We start from the raw sequence: 13,272 nt of genomic DNA on the forward strand, positions 1-13,272 counted from the left end.
AGTTTGCTTCAACTGGCATAATGCCAACTAGAAATGCACCTCTGGTTGAATGCCAAATTTGAGGGGAAGATTTTAAGCGAACTCAGTAAAACAGAAGAATGTCTTGGCCGTTGATCTTAAAATGCTAAGAAGACATACATGTACATGTGTACACTAAGTCCCGAGCAGATACATGTACTTTGTGCTGATTGAAGCTTAAGAGGACCGGATATCCGATGGAACTGTGAATCACATCCTTTCTTGTGGAGAATCTCTGTTGTGTCCTTGGCTCAAATTCAAAAGAAAAATCTTCTGTGGACTGGATGCGGGTGTTTGGAAGACAGGACACACACAAGTCCTTCATTTCAGAGTTCCAGAGCTTTTGAACACCTGTCACCTCAGTGAAAGTGGTTTGACATTCAACAGTGGGGGCCTTTGAGATGCTTGGTGGCGGCAGAAAGCGCCAGAGTTGTGCGTGTGCTCAGAACTACGTGCACTTTGTCAGAAATACTTGCGCATGGTCAGAACTAGCCACAAGTCTGGCCAGATCGTCTGCCACTGCCAAGAATCTCAAAGTCACCCACTGCCTTTGCAGTGGAGATGTGGAATGCAACACTGTACACAAAGGAAATGCACAGTGGTGTCACTTGAAGCTGAGTATGTCATGTGTTCTTCCAAGGGTAACAAATCGGATATAACCGAAAAGTCACACTTTATTTTGATAGTTACACAGTGACCATGTCGAAAAGCTTTCTTGGGACTTTCTTTGCTCAAAACTGACAAACCAAACTAATCCACAGCATTACCTTCTGATTACTGTAGACTCTACTAGGACACAAATGGAGGGGTTGCATGCACATGTACATGTATATTGTTCTGTCTGGGGCACATGCCAAACACATGCCAGCAACATCTACAAGTACATGTATACAACATGTGCCTGTACTGGTATGGTATTTATGCATGGCAATTTATGATAGGCAGGTGATTTACATGTGTACACATGTAAGGCAGTTGACAGTCAGTTTTATGGCTAGCTTACACATGTGACTGTTCATACAACCAAGATGTTTGACACAGCAAAGTGTGTTTAAAGTAAGTCTTAGCTGTTTTGACACCAAAAGACATTTCAGAATTGGCACTATGCTCAACTAAGGAAGTTTGGCTTGGGATGGCTGACAAGCAGACTAAAACAAGTCTACCTTCTAACTGTCATTCTGACAAAGTCATTAAATCTGTGGGCACCTTTGCAGATTCTGGTATCAAATGTTCCCAACCTCTTCTCTTCTTTCTCCAGGGTTTTCCGACAGTTGTATTGACTGACATTGGAGATCAAAGTGCACAACTGATTCTTTCTTCAATCTGTAACCTCCACTATGAGATCTGCTCCAATGGCTTTAATTGGATCGGATGCCGGGTGAACATTAATTTGAGGAGGGAGATGAACATGTAATTTATACAGTGACAAATGCGGCTCGGTGGGTTTGGACACTAAATGAAGTTGGATTCCTGTGGCGTTTCCGCTATTCCCATTTCCCCATCTCCCTTTCTCCCTACGATCATCAAAGATACTCCTCACGCTCACCCGTGCTGCCTGTCAGCAACCCTTACATCAATTAAATATCGATAATCTAGGAATAAGGCGTGGAGCAAAGCCATGCTTGGGCAAGACAAGATGACCTGATTACACTTTGAAAAGCACCATCTGCAAGGGTACATTTTTGGGTCATTCCTATTCAATTGCCGTGCAGGTACATCAAGCAGTTCGCTCATCGCTAAGGGTGAAAACCATTTCTACAGGAGAGATGTTGCGTCACGTTAGAGGTGCCGAACTGTGCTCCTACTGCAAACTATGCATGGTTAGCCAGCTAGGAAAGCAATGCCCAACATGTCAAAAAGGAATAACCAAAAGAAACAAGTCCACTTTGTCATCTGAAAACTATGACAGATTTTTAAAAGATTCCAAAATCTGAGACTACCGGTAGGCAGGGTGCTAATCTAAGACCTATCACACATGCACTTGCAAACTCCAATCTCTTACTCCCTTTAGTGCATTCTACTATCAAAATACCCAGACATACCTGTAGCCACAGGGGAAATACTTCACCTTTACAAAAGTGTACATGTACCCTGAACAGGTTTCCTTATCTAAGGCACTTCATTTCAGAATTTCTTCCTCATAGTCTACATTGTGGAGTGGTACTTACAATGTATGTCTGGATCACTCAAAAGATTCCCCCCCCCAAAAAATCTAGTTCTTAAACCTATAGAAAATCAGCACTGTTGGTGCTTTTTGTTGGGGGGAGGAAGTTAGTAGTACTAGTATTGGGAGCAAGTGTGACTTGACACAGCCACACTATCATGAACTTTTAGTTGCAGAAAATCGTACATAATACCGGTATGTCAGTGAACCTTCTGCCCGGACAGCAAGTCTTGGGTACATGACCATACATTCTAATGAAGCTTAATGCATCCAGCTGATGTGTCAACTGGCAGTTGAGTGACCACTGCAGTCAATGTAGCACAAGATGCCCGACTAATTTTTTTGTTGATGCATCTGTTAGCGATACTGATCAGTCTAGACAACCGAGGAAGCGTGTGTCTGCAAACATAACAGATCAAATAGTCTGTGTTCCTAGCAACTTGTGATATTCGCTGGGCAACGCATGCAACATGTCGTAAGTTTCATATTGTATGACCTAAATAAATGGAAATCTGAGCAAAAACACATAACTATTTTACGTAGTCGTCCAAGTAAATGTAGGCCTACATGCACACACTTAAAAACGGAAAGCAAAATCAAAACTTTACCGTACAGTTTGAAATGTACCCCAGTCGTACCAATAAATCAAACTAACTTCTGATAAATAAAAAAGCTGTCTATGGTATTCTGGTAGCAAGAAGTAGAAGCTATTACTGTGATGGCACAAAACGCATGGACAGGTTACACAAAACAGGTGGTACACGCAGGTGGTACATGGACAGGTGGTGCATTCACATTACCCATCCATGCCTCTTTGACCAATATGGTGCTTTAGTTTGCCAAAAGCACATAGACAAGCTTAAGAATGCGCATGTGAATGCAGTGCCAATGCAGCTATGGCATTTCTTCTTTACGAATTGTAACGTTACATTGTATGGACCACAAGCGATTTGCCAATGGTACAAGAAACAGACTTTTATCTTACCTTTGATATTTTCTACGAAGATCAGATTAACCTTTTCAAACAAAAGTAACCATTATGGATGATAATAAATGCACATTTCTTGACAGTACAAAATCTATGCATACAACCAACACGAAAATGGACCGGTAGGTTTGAGTGCAATTAACAATTACATATAAATTCCACTGGCAACTTGCACAGTCTGTGTGACAATGGAATCGCCACAGTTCAAGCCAAATAATCTGCCACTCAGAACAACCCCCCTAGCTCTTATCTGTGCCATCATTAATATCAGCATCCAATCTGTGTACACCCTGGGGAAAAATAAATACATTAAACACCCTATCATTAAGGGCAACCTCTAATGCATGAAATGCATATATCCTATTTAATACAACAGCGCCGTTAATTAAGTTGGCCGGGACACGGGTTACTTCAGCTGGGCAGAGAACAGGCTCTCCAGATAGCTCCCGGACTGACGTTAATTGTAATGTTGTTCAGCATGCCCACACTGGTTGGTAAATGACAACGCTTGAGAGCTACGCGTGAGACTGTGGATCTGACAGACACTAAGCATGACCAAACCCATGAAAATGAGGCCAGAAGTCGCCAGAGTAATGCTTTTCTATTTTCTAATTTGTAGTATTGGGAATCAGTAAGAAATGTCACTGTCTTGAAGCACAGGCACATCGTTTGCAGGGTGATAGGACATAACCTTCCAAACCACGTACTGCAGAGAATGACTTATTCAAAATACTGTTATATGCTAACCCTTTTTTGTCCATGATGAAATACAGACAAAACATCTACCAGTACATGAACCGGTATTTCTCCTTCTGTAACAGGAGAAACCGCCTGTACGGTACAAGTACACATTCTGGACCAATCCTCAAAATAACAAAAAGTGCAATTCACAAGAGTCCTGAAGTGCCCGTCTTCACATGTACCGGTAATTTTTCTTGCTCATGTCTGTACGGAGTACTTGCATGTAAAAAAAAAGGTGACTTCACTGTTGAGTTGTGTACATGTGTCAGCAGGAATTTATCAATCTGGCAAACGGTGCTTGGAATACCTACATGCATGCACCTGTGTTCAATATTGTTGATGTACATGGACGTGTACTGTACATGTACAGGAAGCTTTAATTCGCTCAAATGCGACATTCTTTTGCCTCTTGTTCCTGCCTACAAATAGATTCAAAAAGGAGCTTTGAAGAAACAACAATCCTTCACTTCGCCTGCAATTATATCTTTCACAAGGAATAGAAAGTTATTGCTTTTTTTCCCGTTCCTGTGAAGGAAAATATACTCGAGGCTCTAAGCAATATGAGACAAGATGACAGAGGAGACAGTGCCATGAAACAATGACTCCCATCTTACTTCAGCAATGTAAAGAAAAATGAAAAGAAAACAGTAGGCGCTGAAAGGGACACACATCGAAGGAGGAACTTCACAGTTCAAACCCTGCAGGGCATATTTCTAATGTTAACGATGCACAAGCCACATCCACGGCAGGTCCCGTGTCGCCATTAGGTACTGTAGGATTAATTGGCTCTGTAAAAAACACTGTCTGACAGTAATGAAAATCAACATACACGTAAGTGAACATTGAAAATTTCTGTATCACAAGATATTACAATGATAGCAGTTGTGCCGCTTGTTAAAAAGAGATCACTGTCTGTCACTGACAGTTAGCCTGGGTAGCCAGTATACTCATACTGTTTATTTGGGACTGTTCTTTTTGGTCGAGATGCGACAAATTTGCTAGTGTTTTTGCCTTATTACCGGTAGTTTGGCTACCCAAAAACCTTTCAGGAAGAAGAACAAATTCTGAATTTTACATGGGATTTTTTTTTGTCCTGACAACTAAAGACACCGGTAGGCACGTGAGCAAAGCACCCCTCGGACAGTAATCAGCAGGATGCTGTATTGCTTTTAACTTCTTGACAAACATTACCGGTAGTTCACACAGACACAGCTGTCGAGAACTTTTAAATTTTTGAAAACGATAACAGGTAGATGTTCTTGTACTTAAAGACCTTACAAGGAAGGTTTCAAAATGCGTGTCATAAACTTAAGCATTCAACAATGACAAACAGCATGGCAATTCGCCAAGTGACATAAAATACAGCTCCCGGGAGTACAGGAGGATGAAGGTATCAATATAATTGACATGACAACAGCTGTGAAATACAACAGTCGTCCATCACCATTTCTGCCCTGAAGTCTGTTTTCACTGCTACCTTGCTAGTAAATGCATGTCAAATCTCCCCAATCAAATATGTAGATAAAAAAAAGGGAATTATTGATATCACTAATCAAAGTGTCACTACTCGACAGGCTGAAGGCGGGGAGGGGGTATACTTCGTCTGAAGCAGGTCAGACATGGACAAGGTTGAACCCCTCTCCTTCATCACATGTCAGAAGTGGCTTTTCAGCTTTTGTGGCACCTTGCTTTGAGTCTCGGCAAAATTGGCAAATGTTAATTCATCGGTAATTCCAGAAATTAGGGGTCCATTTTTTTCATGTCCCTGTTACATCTGACATATACTTTTGTAAGTTCAGAACACATTTTCTAACTTCCGAGAGTGTTGAATTAATGCAAATTACCTGCCAAACAAATAATAATAGTTTGAAATCAATTACGGTGATATTTACATGTCAAATAACAAAGGTCAGATGTAACAGGGACACGAAAATGTCACACAATTGAACCCCTAATTTCTGGAATTACCTTAATGTAAAAAAAATGTCATTTATAAGGGTAACTTGTCCAGTACTGCAGCTATGGTAAAATGGCTACCCTGGTACATGTACATGTATGCAGACCTAGTACCTGTACATTACCGGTGTCAATTAACACTACGCATCCTAGATCCCTAACAATCCATGAGGATGTTTCTGAGAGATTGAGGAAGGCACCGTACCAACCAACCACAGGACCAAACATGGGACACGATACCACTTTCATGGTAAAGTTGAAAGAAGTGTGCTGTTGCTTTCTTGCAATGGTCATACCGGTACATACCAGTATGTGTAGTAAGAAATTTTTTAAGCAAACAATTGAATTTTTTTCCTCTTTACTGCTTTGATTTTGCACCTCAGAATACCCAGTTGTGAAGATAAATATATAATAATATTTAATATTTGATTTAAATATTAGAATATTTGGCACAGTCCCAAAACAGCTTCCCATCACAGGTTTTCTCTGATAACAATGCATGCACTACAAACTCAATGCACATGTACAACATCAGTAATTTGTCCAAAATATCGCTACAGGAAGGAAGTGAAATTAGACATACCAAAGGATTATCAGATGTCATCTGCTTTTGTCGGCACTCTCGTCAGGACAGATGATCGTTTTTGTTTGCAGTAGCATCAGCTAATTATATCTTGTGGTAGATATAATGTATCTACCATGCGACCGTCATTTAATTCCCCGATAAAGTATGCATGCCCAAGTTTAATGTGTGTGATGAAAAAAAAAAAGATGGGATCTATGACATCTGTCTACTCATGCAGGACCTGGGAATGTTACGTGCAAAGAAGTCCTTCCAATCATAATTCCAATGGGCCGCGGGATACAGCCTATAGTACATGTATCTATAAAATGCACACTGGTATTAATAAGCCACTTACCAGTTTCTGCTTCTCCTTAGGAAAATAAACCATGATGGGATTCTAAATTACCGTCATTCATTTTGCCTTGGAATAGCTCATTGGAATTCCCATTCAAGGAGTGAACTAGGTACAGCCACAGGAGAGGAAATAAAGGTCAGCGTTTATGATTGGGCAATGAACTTGATGGTATCAAACTGTTAAGCAGGGATGAGGGCGGGTGGAGAGTGTACAGTACGTGTGCGAGTACATGTACTGTACATGGTTGATGCGAATTTAGAAATTTAAAGATTAAATAACTCACGCAAAATATGGAAGTTTTAATAAAATGCAAGTTTTCTTCATGTGATGCAGTCATTGATATGCTGGTCACAGTCTGCACTCAACCTGCATAGCTGATGCAGAACAGCCCAGGAGAATTAGAGCGATCTTGTCTGATAGCGAGCTTAATAGACAAACTCTGACCAGGAGCTGGCGGGTGGGGGGGGGAGATGACTTGCAATTATCTCTGGAGCATCACTCTCAAAATATTGCCATGAGTTGCACCAATCCAGTTACTACGGCAGCAGACAGAGGAACTGCACTCGGCAACCCACAGGATGTGCAGTGCCAGTTATTGTGTGGTACACGCCTGGGATAATTTCAACTGATCCTGAACAAGCAAGAGGTACTTTCTGCAGTACAATGTACAACACACTGAGTCATAGGGGTGCACCCAGTGAGCACCCCTACCCTTCACTTTTCTTTTCCTTTTTTCTCTTTTTGTAGATGCCCATTTCCTCTGCTCTTGTTCCCAATTGTTTCATTCAGCAACTTTAAAAACAGAAATTATCATTAAATGCATGTGCACCAGTTGCCTGCGGTCACTCACGTTTTCGGGGTCATTTCTCTGGCGGCACCCCCCCCCCCTTTGCTACTCCTCCCCGTCCCCTTTCTCTTAAAATGCTGGATCCAACACTGACAACCAATTCCAGGTCAAAGAACCACACTGCACGTAGACTGCACACATACATGTCAGTACAGTTGTGTAAAGAACCTCTGTTCAGGTTTACATTGGCTCAAAAGTCATCTAATGCGGTGTTCACAGTGGACTTGTTTTTCTGCGGGTTTTACCAAGCCGACGGTCAAATAATAATGGTCAAATGTGACCACTGTCCACACTTGGACTTTCTACACAGGACAATTTTACTGAGACCGCAGGAAAGGAACCAAGCTGGCAATGGAATGACTTATGAGGGCGCTTTGCCTGACCTCTCGGCATTTATTTTTGTCCTTAGACACGTTACCGTCCTCGTTATCATCTCTAAATATTTGGTGCACTCTTTAAAACCAGTTGATCTTCCAACAATGTCAATAACAATTTCTGCCATGATTGGGCAGAGGTTGGCCGGTAGAAATGACTGCGTGGCTCAGAAAAGTAACCAAGAGGAAAAGTTCCTGGGATGTCTGCACTGGACCTAAATTGGGATAAGTAACCATCGTCTCGGTAAGTTTGAGTCCAGTGCGAACACTGCTATAGAAAGTAGCGGGTCCTTGCTCTATGGTGGAGGAATCAGGATTCTTCAGAATGAGAGGCCAAAATGTAAATTACATAGAGCATAAAGGCATACATGTAAAGTAATGGTCAACATTTGCAAAAATGCCCTACAGGCTACAATGTACATGTACTTTTCAACAAAAATTTGAAATTTTTCAGAGATATGTGAACAATGACAAATAGTCAGATGGAAAATGTCAAGTTACTAGTCTCAGTGCCACCTGCACAACCTCCTCCAAATCTGCCTTCGCATAGTCATCTTCAAGTGGGTGTTCTGAAGTCAAGCTTCCACAAGCCTCTGGACCATCCCTTTGACTGCAGAAAGAAGATTAATTTGTAGGGGGTGGGGAACATACATCACAAAATACAGAGGCAGGCCCCCAGGGGGTCCTAACTCCTGCTGGGCTACCCAAGACAAGTTACCCTCCACTGGGCCTAAACTCTTGCTGGTGTAACTGTCCACAGGTTAACTGCCTACTTCAAGCCACTGACCCCAACATAAACAACACACTAATCCCAGGGAGGCTCGCCAAATCCTGGTATTGTGACTAACCCTAATCCCCCAAAGCCTTTCCAAGGCTCTTGAAAGGGTCTCCACAGGTATTGACAAACAATTTTATAAGGATCCTGCCCTGAGATTGAAGAGCCAGTGGAACATGAAATCTAGCAGATTTATTCCAGGGTTGCATGCCCCAGTTCCATTAGTCTTATATTCATTTCCTCCTGCCAAACAACGCATCCACCACAGCAAAGCTAAGTACCTTTAAATCCCTGGATTTGGGAACTAACAGCATGGAAATGTTCTAAAGCAGGAGAGCGATGTGCTAATATCCTGTGTTTAATATGCTGAAGGTGTTTGTAGGTGTTAACCGGAGACAGACCTTCAAATCCACACCAATAAAAACGGGAGTTCACTGATATGGTAGCAATGGCAAGTCTGAACCTCTAGTCCTGCCACGGAATATGAAATCAGGCTGTGGATGACAGATGCAGGCCAGTAACCTTCGTGGTTCACTATAGTTACAGACTTTATTATCAGCAACAACAAAATCAAATCACATGCCTAGCGGGGTTACTGGTGGTCAAGTCTCTTTTTAAACATAGGCCTACATGTACATGTGTACATGTATGTCTGTTCACAAAGTGTTCTGCAAGTGTTTTAACTTGAATCTGAAGTCACTTTACCCTGTGAAGAAAATCTGTGAATAGATAAGCTCTTTGTGCATTTCAGACACATCACCTGGACATATGGACACCTCTTGAAATATCATTTATCACTGTGAAAAGGTGAAAAAGCCCATTGATAAGAGTTGTCAAGGACAATCACTTACATGTGACACTTCAGCAGAGTCCGACCACACAGACAACAGCTTCACTTTTAAGTTCCTGTGGAAAGATGCCAATAATGCACCATATTCCCTTTTAAATTAAATCATGCAATTGCAATAGAGTAGGGAAGTGAGTACGTCACGCGCACAATTACCGGTAGTGTGTAAAAGGCATTAGCGCGAGAACCAGCGCGTGAACCAACATGCGCGCGTACTCCATTCGTTTCCACTGTACTTTCTGGTTCACAGTGACGTCACACTTCGGTACTCTATTTCTGCACCTCATTCCAACCTTTGAACAACCATCAAGAGCACTTCTACATAAGGTACATACATGTACATTGTAGCTGGGGACAAAAAGTGACCAGTGCTACATGTACATGACTTCTTTTTAAATGCTCCTTAAGCAGCAAGCAATACCTGGAACACTTTGAATTGTTCATGTTTGCACACTACTAGTGGATGCCTGTTTGAAGGCATTTCTAATCAACAAGGGATTGCAACAGGTTGACGGGTAATGCACATCATGCATACTGGTAGTTCATGGCAGAAATTACTTTGAATCACATGTCTGATGTGCTGCACAGGTTTTTCACAAAGACATAATGCCAATGATCTCAGATCAACAACAGATGAATTTCTAATCAGAGTTGATACGCGTAGATCACATTCACGCTTTTGCAGTCCCAGACAGAAACAAGTCCGTGTCTTTTTGAATGCGGTTGCGCCGCTGTCTGATATATTGCAGAGATGTTGATGTGAACACATGTGTAGTATGGTATCACTGAGCCATGTCAAATGACTTGCGATTAACAAAAAATCAACTTTTATGCATTGCAGTCGATCGTCATTCAGATGCAAAATGCTCACAACTTTGCAATTTGCTTGTTAATTGAATGGGAATCAAACGGTAACAACGGGAATCTTGACAGTAAAATGGAACTTGCATGGCATGTACCGGTATGGCTACACCTTGTGCAAAAATCTGAACGGCAAAGCTTTATAAGAAGTGGATGCTGGGAATGATAAGATTAAGAAAACTATTAATCTCTTGCGTACGATAGGAAGGCATTATCCACACTGAGTTGAAGTGTAAGCTAACCCGCAAAGATGAGACAGGTTGGTGGGAAGTTTTCAACTGGGCTCATGCATGGAGCCTGGTGACATTCAACAAGAAATTGGTCCGTGGTCATGTCCCATGCCAAATGCGCCTGAATGTGCATCAGCAAGTGGCGAGTCCCCACTAAAGAACTGTTGTTACTGTGCAAAAACACTATCTCATTTGTGCTCGTAGCAGATGGCATGTATATATACATTTACCGGTAGGCAGCTGCTCTCATTCCCATAAAACAAAAAAAATTGGAGTTTAAAAGAACTAGACTCTAAAAAATAATTCCAATCTAATGCTGACCCTGTACAATTAATTTACATGTACACTGTACATAGAAATTGGAAATTGTTGAAGCTGCTTGTTGGTGCCCTGTTGAATTTGGAGTAGGGCCTTCATATCAATTCATTATACATGCAAATTACATGTACATGCAGAATGAATGAACTCTGAATCTCACATTCATTTGGGTGGGTACATGTGCAGTACCCATGCTTATTCATCGGTAGACCTGTCGTACTAAGGCATAATTACGTACTCATGAGTGTAATAATAATCAGCAGCCAAAAACAGCAGTCAGATGAAGCATCAAGTCGTCCCGGCAGAGAATGCCTAACAAATACGTGCTTCACGAGCCACCATTACGCTAATGAGACAATTGACCCAATCAACCAGATCCCCACGCTGCCAGCCTTGAGGCCAGTTCATACATGGGTAATTCCAGAAATTAGGGATCCAAAAGTGTGACATTTTTGTGTCCCTGTTACATCTGACCTTTGTTATTTGACAAGGAAATGTCACTGGAATTGATTTCAAACTATTACTATCTGTTTGGCAGGTAATTTGAATTAATTCATCACTCTTGAAAATGAGAGTATGTGTTCTGAACTCACAAAACGTATGTCAGATGTGACAGGGACACGAAAAAAAAAATGGCCCCCCTAATTTCTGGAATTTCCCGCATGTACTTGGCACTAAAAATCTGCAAATGTTGAACACATTTCAACTTTTGCTACCCATGTTTCATGTCAAAATCACTCTGCATTCGCAGTTGCCCTAAGTGTGAACTGGCTTTTACTGTGACGTTACAATGGATTTCAGGCAGGCACAGCCCACATGTATGCTATGAGTATCTCACCCCCCTCTCACCCTCCCCCCCCAAAAAAATGATGAAAATTTAGAACACAGCAACGTATACAGATGACTAATACAAAATTAAAGCTGCGTGTACAGAGCATAAAGCCAACTAGAGTCCACAGCTGCCGATGCCTACAGCTGACCTGTTGGCACCAATGCTGTGTCACCCTATAAGTTAATGTGAATTCCATCTGCTAAAAGACGAATGCTACACTGGTTCCTGTGGTACCCAGAAACGAGTCAGACAGGATGTGAAATGTGCATACACCATGAGGCTTGTAGCTGCATTATTTATTCAAAGGTGGGTTCCAGTGGAACCGTACAGGTACTACATTCAAAATTGCCAGTTCCTATCACAAAGTATGTGTCCCGGTACCAGTGGTGGAAAAAAAAATGCAGAACACTGCTGTGAGACTGTAAAGATGGATCAGTTCCCAATGTGTGGCCAGAGTAATATATGCATTCCCGTCAGTGTCACATGACTGCGCTGTCAGTTTGTGCGCATTCAGATGAACATTGGTTTCCCCACTGCATACCACCATTCTCAAGTGAGGATTGACTTAGCTGAGTGGCTCTTGTGAGTATGCCACATACTGCGCTTTAGGGTACAAAGAATCAACTGTTCAATTTGGACATCTGGATGCTTCATCAGCAGGATGTTCAACAAATCTAGGATGCTGGATGAGAAAAGTGCACTTAGGGGCCACCTGTTGTAGGCCACCTACAATGCCAGCAAACAGATCTTGGTATACATACAGTACATGTACATCAAGGCACATGTACACTAGCACTTCACGAGTTCCCAATGTGTCATGAGTTCCCAACATGGGCAAACGCAGTTTGAAGTATCACAACCAACCCTTTCCCCACCTAAAAAAAATATGTCAAGTCTCAAGACACCCGAGTTAAAAGTCAAGTTACTTGAACTGTTTTCTAATGCGTCCACTGGACCGACTCATGCAGTACATACAGTAACAGTACTTCCATGGCCAATCCTATTTAAGTCTGAAGACTTAAAGTTGTAGAGACCTCTTCATGCCTTCAAAATCACATGGTCGCCCACCTGTACGTGAACCTGTCAAACCATTCTCAACCATTATATGTCACTTGCAAAATTCTCATTTGGTGAGCAGGATTAATCCCTGTTGAGACTGCCTCTATGCTTACCTGTGTGCAGATCCCGTTTCAGACGAGCAGACTTATTGGACCCTGGAGGTTCAAACCGAAGCTGTCAGGTGACACTCAGTGGGAACTCTACAAAAATGACAACGGGGAACAATGAAACCAATATTGAAAAATTGCAAAGAATGCTTTGTCTTGTGAATGTAATTGTGACGTGATATCAAAATATTTTAACATAGAAGTTTTAAGAATCCATTCCAAAGTGGAATAGGCC

The 13,272-nt window shown here is 41.8% G+C and overlaps 1 protein-coding gene across 4 annotated transcripts in view; it reads right to left on the minus strand.

Annotated features, from left to right (window-relative positions):
- The window catches only part of LOC110989859 (excitatory amino acid transporter-like), a 97,456-nt gene that overhangs the window by 57,926 nt on the left and 26,258 nt on the right, over positions 1–13,272 (minus strand). For 3 of the 4 annotated variants that reach the window (XM_087140903.1, XM_022254539.2, XM_022254555.2), the window contains one exon: positions 13,044–13,130. The gene's annotated coding sequence lies outside the window, so the exon portion shown is untranslated. Of the gene's footprint in view, positions 1–6,787; positions 6,813–13,043; positions 13,131–13,272 lie in introns of those variants that run through there. The other variant, XM_087140907.1, reaches the window with a different exon arrangement.

Source organism: Acanthaster planci, linkage group LG09, assembly GCF_054643075.1.
Source record: "Acanthaster planci isolate LZ-2023a linkage group LG09, COTS_SCS, whole genome shotgun sequence".
NCBI classification, from domain to species: domain Eukaryota; kingdom Metazoa; phylum Echinodermata; class Asteroidea; order Valvatida; family Acanthasteridae; genus Acanthaster; species Acanthaster planci.